This window comes from Camellia sinensis, chromosome 11 (genome assembly GCF_055761805.1).
Source record: "Camellia sinensis isolate YWXY chromosome 11, ASM5576180v1, whole genome shotgun sequence".
NCBI classification, from domain to species: domain Eukaryota; kingdom Viridiplantae; phylum Streptophyta; class Magnoliopsida; order Ericales; family Theaceae; genus Camellia; species Camellia sinensis.
Window position 1 is genome coordinate 139,920,934 of NC_138971.1, and position 10,224 is coordinate 139,931,157.

Consider the following 10,224-nt stretch of genomic DNA (forward strand, 5'->3'; position numbering starts at 1 on the left):
GCCTTTGATTTTGGGTAGTGCCAAGATGCCCTTCATAATTTTCTAAAAATTCACTCATAATCTCATAATTACTAACTACTCAAATTTTGATTTTAAATTTTGATAACTTTTTATAGTTTTTTCTCTTTTATATTTCACTAATTTATTTTCAGATCAGCTTATCTCCCATCCGAAATCGAATTGTTAGAGAAAATCTATGATTTTTCATAAGTAAATCAATCAATGGGAATAAAAATTAATGCAAAAAAATTAAATAAAAAATAATACAAGAATTTTACGTGATTCCGTTAATGTGAGAAACGTTCACGGGATCGAAATCCGATTCCACTATCAACCAAATAAGTTTCCAAACGATTACAAACCAGACACGAATGATCTCACAAAATCACCTTTAGATGAATTTTAAATAATCACAAATAAATGAGAGGAAAGATCTCACCAAATAAATAAATAAAAATCTTCAAATTAAAATTATAAAAGATCCAAAATATTGAACCAAATCAACCTGAAAGTAAAGCCAATAATCCAAGCAAACTAGCAGCCAAAAAAAAATAGCACTCTTTTGACCCAAAAAGTGATGGGTTCGTTTGGTTTGCATTTCTGAAAAATTTTTAGGAAATTTTCTCTACAAATAAATTTTTAAAAGTAATCAAACCAAACAAATATTTCGAAAAAAATTTCTCAAAATTTGTAAACCAAACAAGTTTTCCAAACAAATCTCTCTCTCACACATATCAAATCAATCACTTTTTCCAAAACTCTCTCTCAAAATAATTTTCCAAAACATCTTTTGAAAAAAACCAAACCAAACAACTTTTCGTACTTTTTATCTCTAAAACACATCTCTCAAACACAAACCAAACATACCCGATATCTTTCCCAAGTATAATCTCACCAAAAAGGAATTGTTGCTGCCGTTTTTTTCCACTCCGCCGAATTGATTTCAATCAATTATTAATATTAAGTCACTGTTGCTGCTCACCTTCAGAACACACAAAACAATATGTATATTGTGAATTTAGGATTTTTTTTTTATCAAATTTCTAGTTGTTACCATACTGAATTAGGCCTTCACAAATTAGATATAATATATATAAAGTATATTATACCAAAATCAAACCAAATTAAAATTCTTTTAACAAACTAATTAGGTCTCAAACTCAAATAAGGAGATATATCCCAACAATTCTTCCCATTTCAACTTAGGTGGAGCCATCAACCATACCCGCTAAAGTTCGACACTTCAAATGTTTGTCCCTCGACAAAAGTCTTTGTCAACATATCCGAAATGTTATCATCTGTGTGAACCTTTTCGAGTTGCAACAATTTCGAATCTAACACATCACGAATCCAATGGTACCTCACATCAATGTGTTTCGATCTCGAATGAAAAGTAGAATTTTTACTCAAGTGAATAGCATTTTGACTATCACAATAAAGCACATACCTTTCTTGCTTCAAACCTAACTCTTGCAAAAATTTCTTCAACCATAACTCTTCTTTGCAAGCTTCCGTAATGGCAATAAATTCAGTTTCGGTAGTTGAGAAAGCAACACATTTTTGTAATTTAGATTGCCATGTCACAGCTCCCCCTACAAAAGTCATTAAATACCCTGAAGTAGATTTCCTTGAATCAGCATCACCGGCCATGTCAGACTCTGTGAACCCATCAAGCATTGGCTTACCATCCCCAAAACACAAACATATCTTCGAAGTCCCTCGAAGATACCTTAGAATCCATTTTACCGTTACCCAATGTTCTTTACCTGGATTAGAGAAAAACCGACTCACCACACCAACGGCGTGAGCAATATCCGGCCTTGTACAAATCATGGCATACATCAAAGAACCAACTGCTGAAGCATAAGGAACTTTCAACATCTCTTCTTTGTCTTTCTCACTTGTAGGACATTGATTCAAACTACCCTTGAAGTGACCCGCAAGTGGACAACTAACCGGCTTTGCTTTATCTATGTTGAACTTCTCAAGAACTTTCTCAATGTAGCTTTCTTGAGACAACCAAATCAGCCCCTCTTTGCGATCACGAACAATTTTCATACCAAGTATTTGCTTTGCCGGTCCCAAATCTTTCATAACAAAAGATTTACTCAACTCTAACTTCAACTTGTTAATCATGGCAGAATCTTGACCCACAATTAACATATCATCAACATAAAGCAAAAGAATAATAAATTTACCATCCGAAAAAATTTTCACAAACACACAATAGTCCGAAGTGATTTTAAAAAACCATTATTCATCATGAAATAGTCAAATTTTTTGTACCATTGCCGCGGGGCTTACTTGAGGCCATACAAACTTTTCTTCAATTTGCAAACAAATTTCTCTTTCCCTTTTTCTACAAAACCTTCCGGTTGCTCCATGTAAATTTCTTCTTCAAGGTCACCATGAAGAAATTCGATCTTCACATCAAGTTGTTCAACTTCAAGGTTCATACTTGCAGTTATGCCTAGTACAACCCGAATAGAAGACATCTTCACAACTGGCGAAAAAATCTCATCAAAGTCAATACCTTTATTTTGCCCAAAGCCTTTCACAACAAGACGCGCTTTATACCTCAGATTCTTGCCATCATTCTTCAATTTGAAGACCCACTTATTTTTTAGAATTTTCCTCCCCTTAGGCAACTTCACTAAATCATAAGCGTGATTTTCAAGTAAGGAGTTCATCTCCTCTTCCATGGTCTTTTTCCAATCACCTTTCTTTGCATGCTCAATTGCTTCTTGGTAGCTCTCAGGCTCCCCTTGATCGGAAATCAACACAAATTCATTGGGAGGATACTTTCTTGAAGGTTGTCGGTCCCTTGTAGATTTCCTCAACTCAAATTGCGGTGGCGGTTCTTGAGTTGGATGCTCTTCCTTAATTTCTGGCTCAACTTCATTAGGATTAGCATCATCCTCTACATCTTCAATGGGTGGCTGCACATCTCTTCCATTTTCATCATCAACTGAAGATAAAGGAGATGGATCTATGTCAATGAGATCACTAGTTTTTGGCTCTGGTTGATAACCTTTGTCAAAGTCTTCAATTGTTTGGTCTTCAAGAAACACAACATCATGGCTTCAAATAACTTTCTTGTCGACCAGATCCCACAATCTATAACCAAACTCATCACGCCCATAGCCAATAAAAATACATTGTCTTGACTTACTATCAAGCTTGGACCTCTCATCCTTTGGAATGTGAACAAAAGCTCAACAATCAAACACTCTCAAGTGCTCATAAGACATATCTTTGCCAATCCAAACTCTTTCAGGAATATCACCATTCAAAGGATAGCAATGAGACAAATTGATCACGTCAATCGCTGTCCTCATTGCCTCACCCCAAAAAGATCTTAGCAATTTAGCTTGTGAAAGCAGACACCTTGTTCTTTCCACAATAGTGCGGTTCATCCTCTCGGCAACGCCATTTTGTTGAGGAGTCTTCTTAACTGTCTTTTGGTGCCGAATACCTTAGGTGCGACAATACTCATCAAATGGCCCAATGTATTCACCATAATTATCTGATCGGATACACTTCAATTTCAATCCTGTTTCTCTTTCAACCATGGCCTGAAAATACTTAAATACTTCTAGAACTTGATCTTTAGTTTTTAGTATAAAAGCCCAAACTTTCCTTGAATGATCATCAATGAAAGTAACAAAATAAAGTGCACCACAATATGTTCTAACTTTTAAAGGACCACAAACATCCGAATGAATCAACTCCAAAACATTTTCTTTTCTAGAAGCAACATTTTTATGAAAAGAAACTCTATGTTGTTTACCCACCAAACAATGAACACAAGTTTTGAGATGTGTACCTTTCAAACCGGGCAGAAGCTCTTTCTTGAACAAAACTTGCAGCCCTTTTTCACTCATGTGCCCAAGTCGCTGGTGCCACAATTCAGTAGAAGTATCATCTTCAAGTGCATTGACAATACCTTTACAAATTTTTCCTTGCATCGAATAAAGTGTATGAGTCTTTTTGCACTTAGCCACCACCAAAGACCTCTTTGTGAGCTTCCATATTCCATCACCAAATTTGTTGTTGAAGCCTTCATCATCTAGCTTCCCGGTAAAGATCAAATTAAGGCGAATATCGAAAACATGCCTCACATCTTTAAGTAACAACTTGCAGCCCAAATTTGTTTTGCAAGCAAATATCACCCATGCTAATAATCTTGGACAAACCTTCATTATCCATTCGAACAGAACCATAATCTCCTTTAGTATAGGTAGTGAACAAATCAACTCGAGAAGTCACATGAAAAGAGGCACCAGAATCAATTACCCAATTGCTCTCTTGGCCTACAAAATTGATACAATCATCTTCACAAATGACCATGAGATCATCGGTAGTAACTGCCATTGTGTCTTCTTACTTCTTATCCACACTTTTGTCACGCCTTTTCTCCTTATTCTTGAGTTTTCGACATTCCTGCTTCATGTGCCTTTTCTCATAGCAATAGTAGCACTCAATGTCTTTCTTTGAAAAAAAACCATTTCTTGATTTGTCGCGGCTTTGATCATGACCATGAGGAGTCTTACTCCTCCTTCTTGTTTTACTTCGGCCTCTCACAACAAATGCTTCTGAATGAGAGGAACCCGTTGATTTTCTTCTAGTTTCTTCATTCAATAAGCTATTATTGACTTGGCCCATTGTGACAACTCCATCGGGTGCCGAATTACTAACTGTCACAATCAAAGTCTCCCAACTTTCGGACAAAGAATTAAATAGCATCAAAGTCTGCAACTCATCATCAAAAATAATTTTCATAGAAACAAGTTGGTTAACAATAATCTTTATTTCATTCAGATGTTCCGGAATAGGGCTGCCCTCTTTATATTTTAAATTAACCAACTTACGAAACAGAAAAACTTTATTTGCGGTTGATTTCTTATCATAAAGGCCTTCTAATTTTTTCCATAAATCATGTGCTAAAGTTTCAGTAGCAATATGATGAAACACACTGTCATCAATCTATTGACGGATAACACCAACGGCTTTTCGATTAAGCCTATTCTATTCATCATCTTTCATACCATCGGGTTTGCCATTATCACCCTCAATGAGTCCATACAAATCTTTACAAAATAATAGGTCATCCATTTTAGTTTTCTAAGTTACCCAATTGCTTCCATTGAAGCTAGACATACGACCCACATTCCCCTCTATTGATTTACACAAATAAATAAATCCAAATAAACCGTAAACTCTGATACCAGTTGTTAGAGAAAGTCTATGATTTCCCACAAGTAAATCAATCAATGGGAATAAAAACGAATGCGAAAAAATTAAATAAAAAATAATACAAGAATTTTACGTGGTTCCCTCAATATGAGGTACGTTCACTGGATCGAAATCCGAATCCACTATCAACCAAATAAGTTTCCAAACGATTACAAATCAGACACGAATGGTCTCACAAAACCACCCTTAGGTGAATTTCAAATAATCACAAATAAACAAGAGGAAATATTTCACAAAATAAATGAACAAAAACCTTCAAATCAAAATTATAAAAGATCCAAAATAACGAACCAAATCAACTTCAAAATAAAGCCAATAATCCAACCAAAGTAGCAGCCAAAAAAATAGAACTCTTTTGACCCAAAAAGTGATATCTTTCCCAAGCATAATCTTACCAAAAAGGAATTGTTGCTGCCATTTTTTTCAACTCCACCGAATTGATTTCAATCAATTATTAATATTATGCCACTACTGCTGCTCACCTTCTAAACACACAAAACAAAATATATATATATATATATATATATATATTTTGTGAATCTAGGATTTTTTTTTTTATCAAATTTTTAGTTGTTACCAAACTGAATTAGGTCTCCACAAATTAGATATAATATATATAAAATATGTTATATCCAAACCAAATCAAATTAAAATTCTTTTAACAAACTAATTGGGTCTCAAACTCCAATAACGAGATATATCCCAACACAAATTGGAGCGTATTGTTGGGTCTATTGGGCTCACTGCAAGTCTAATTTTGATGATCTGAACTGTTCAATGTGTAGAGCTCTTTGATTACTTTATCCTAGCAAAATATTATATTGATCGGATATCGATAATCACTTAATCATATAATATTTTTGTCAATGGTTAATATGATTTTAAAAATAAATTATGGACAAAAATATATTTTTATCAAGTAGATATCGATATCCGATGAACATAATTTTTTTCAAGAATGAAGTACTCGATGAGTCCAACACATTCAACGGTTCGAATTATCAAAATTAGACCCGTGATGAGTCTCACAGGCCTAAGTAACACCGTCCAGTCCACAGGAGAAAATCTAGACCCTCTATTTTCTTAATACACCCATAAGATGTACACAGAGTCCAGTAAAGTTACGATTGCTGGTATAGTAGATGAACTCACACGAGTGCATGGGGATCAATCCTTGAACTTGTTGGTTTGCTTTTGACTTTTACAAGCACCAATCTATGAGAGGTTATCGTGAAATTATGATTGGTAGTGATTGGCTGGTAATATATAATTATGCATGACGCCCTTCAACACCTAATAATTTTTTCTTATAAACAAACCTAAGTTAAATACCCCTTATCAATTCCATAAATAATTGAGTGTGATAATGTTACCCAATTACAATTCATATAATGAATAACCTATTAACGGACATGTTACAACCTCAGCTAGATCCTCTCTCCCACAAGTTATGTAGGTGTTAAAAAGTTATTTGTGAGCAATTTTATATGATTTTGATATGGATTTATGTTATTTGAAAAAATAGAGTTGAAATGCTTTTTTTTTTTGATCGGCAAAAAATCTTTATTGATGAAACATACAAAGTATGATTAGATACATCAATAAAGAGGAGCTTGGAGCTAACACGAAGCTCCAAGCGCCAGTTGGTGAGAAACCAACAAAAAGGAAAACAAAAGATGCTTCCACAAAAACAAACAGAGAAAAGAATAACACAAAAAAAAAAAAAAAAAAAACCAGATAGGAGCCTCTAGGGCATTCATCCCATTTGCATTCATCCCATTGACATTCCTCCCAATGACACCAAAAAACCAACCACCTAACACATTGACATTCATCCCATTGAAGCATCCAGCATGAACTTGAAACACAATGGCAACCTGACCAGCATCAATGCATGCAAATGGATAACTGCAATTTCTAATGAAAATAACTAGTCTCCTTTCACATCACAGCAGAAGAGAACCAATCAGCAAAACAGAGCTGTGCCTCCATGCATTGATAGACAACCCACCACCATAATAGTCCAGACCAGTCACACATTGAAGCAGCTTCACCACACCAAAAATGCCAAATCTTGACATTTCAATAGTTTACCAGACAATCCTAGACAACTCCAGTTTTTTGTACCACCCACGCAATGACTGAACTAGCAAAATGAACAAACTTGGAAGTCTTTAAACAGCCAACAATAGCAGAGTACCCCATAGCAAAATAGTGGCCACCCAGATCAGCATACCCCATAGCCAAGCAGCATGTACCCACTACCTATGCACCAAAGCAGAATCCCAAAACACAAACAACACAGAGCTGCAGCCTTACCATCTGTATCCTTCTCAATCCAACCCAAAACAGATTCAAGACAGATTTATATCATCTCAACATCCTACCACCTGAACCCTTCCAATTTCAGGACAAACAGATTTATACACAGCAGCATAATGCAACAGAAACAGACCCGGGCAAAAACAGACCAGCGGCTCAATCAGACCAGCAACAAAAACAAAAACAGCCAATACTACACACAGAGGCATATTTGCTTCAGGTTATAAATAACATCGTGCACCGAATAATTAAACCCCTTTAAGGATGTGGCTACCCACAAAGCTACTCTAGCCTTTATTAGCTCTTCCAAAGCATTCCACTCCAGCTGTACCTTGTTAAATAAATAGTCATTTCTACTTCTCCACACTGACCACAAAACCGCTAACGGAATTGTTTTCCAGACAGCTAGCATCTTCTTCTTCATTCTTATACCTGCCCACGACAAGAGAAGTCCCTCCACTGTTCCAGGACTAACCCATTTGTAATTCCACCAGTTCACTAAATTGGCCCACAATTTCCAGACAAAAGGGCAGTGGAGAAAAACATGGTTAACAGTCTCCAATTCAGCTCTGCAGAACACACAGAGCGCAGAGGTACTTGGACTCAACACTCCAATACGTTGCAAAAATTCAGAGCATTTTATCCTTCCTTTCCACGCTAACCAACTCAAGAATTGGACTTTGGGCGGGGCTAGATTATTCCAAATGCACCTAGTGACTGTCAAATCTACCCCTTGCCTTGCTTCCACTCACATCCAGAGTGATGCAACAGTGAACTCTTCTGACGGGTGAGCTAACCATGAACAAGAGTCTACCACCCCTTCTTGGAGGCTAGGCGCATTCCGCAGAAAGTCATTAAGTTTTTGCACTTCCTCCTCTTCCCATGCTAGGAGTGGACGTCTGAAGACCAGATTCCAATCTGAAGCTGACACCTTTCTATTGAAGAAATCGGCCAACTTCCCATCTTTTTCAACTGATAGTGTGAATAATCTGGGAAAAAGCACACTCAGATTTTGGTTGAGGCACCACTTATCAGTCCAGAATTGCAGTCTTCTACCATTTCCAACAACGAGCCTGAAATTATGCAAGAAGAAATCACGCAAGGCAGTGTTGGCTCCAGCCACTGATATTATATCCTTCCATGTATGCGACATCCACACTGAACTAATAGATAAGGGACACCATCCGCCTCCTAAACCTCCATACTTACTACAAATCACTTTTTTCCACAAAGCTGTCTCCTCCTTACCATACCTCCACCACCATTTTACTAGTAAGCACTCATTAACCTGGCTTAGGTTTCTCACCCCCAACCCACCTTTAGTTTTGCTTAGGCATATCTCCTTCCAGTTAATTAAGTGCACTTTCTTACGGATTTCAGTCCCTCCCCAAAGGAAATTAGCTTGAATTTTTTGAAGTACTTTTGCAATACCCACTGGCAACTTGAAAAGGGAGAGGAAGTAAACTGGCAAGCTTGACAGAACAGATTTGATCAACGTTAATCTTCCGGCAAAAGAGAGATACCTTCTCTTCCACGAAGCTAGTTTACTCTTAAACTTGTCTATCACAGGTTTCCAAGCAGCCTTTCTCCTCGGATTTGCTCCTAATGGTAGCCCCAGATAACTCATTGGCAACTTTTGACGTAAGCAGTTTAGTTTTTGTGCCAGGACCTGGACAATATCATCCTGCACACCTACCCCACACACCTTGCTTTTGTGGAAATTTATTTTGAGTCCAGACATCAACTCAAAGCACCTTAAGATTCTTTTTAAGGCTATAACTTCCTCCCACTCCGCTTCACAAAAAATAATGGTATCATCGGCAAACTGCAAGTGTGTAATTTTCAACTCAGTTGGACCTGCAGATACTCCTCTAATCAAGCCCACTTCCTTAGCTCTTTCCAAGAGAATGTTCAGACCCTCCGCTACAATATTAAAGAGGAAAGGAGAGAGTGGGTCACCTTGCCTAAGACCTTTCATGGGCGAAAACTCCGAAGTAGGTGAACCATTGACTAGCACTGAGATACGAGCTGTGGATAGGCAAGTCTTCATCCACCCCACCCATTTCTCTCCAAAACTGAAATTTTTCATCATCGAGTACAAGAACTCCCAATTTACAGAGTCATATGCCTTTTCAAAATCCAGCTTTATTAATAGGCCTTTCTTTTTTGATCTTTTCCACCAATCCACCACTTCATTGGCAATTAGGACCCCATCTATGATATGCCTTCCGCTCAAAAAAGCAGTTTGAACTTCACTAATAATCGTGGGTAACACTTTCCTCAACCTTCTGGACAAGACTTTAGCTACAATTTTGTATGCAGAGCTGATCAAACTGATTGGCCTATAGTCTCCCAACCCCACAGGGTTTTCCTTCTTAGGAATTAAGGTAATGAATGAACTATTTATTCCTTGAGCTAGCTTTCCATTAGAATGAAATTCATTCATCAATTGCACAAACTCACCTTTCATGATGGCCCAACATTTCTGAATACACTTTAGATTAAAACCATCCGGCCCCGGCGCTTTGTTCCCATCACAATCTTTGATTGCTTCCCAGATTTCTTCCTCAAAAAATTCTGCCTCTAACAGCTCAGCTGAGTCAGTTGGACTGATTGAGTCAAAGACACCTGCTAATCTTGGTCTAT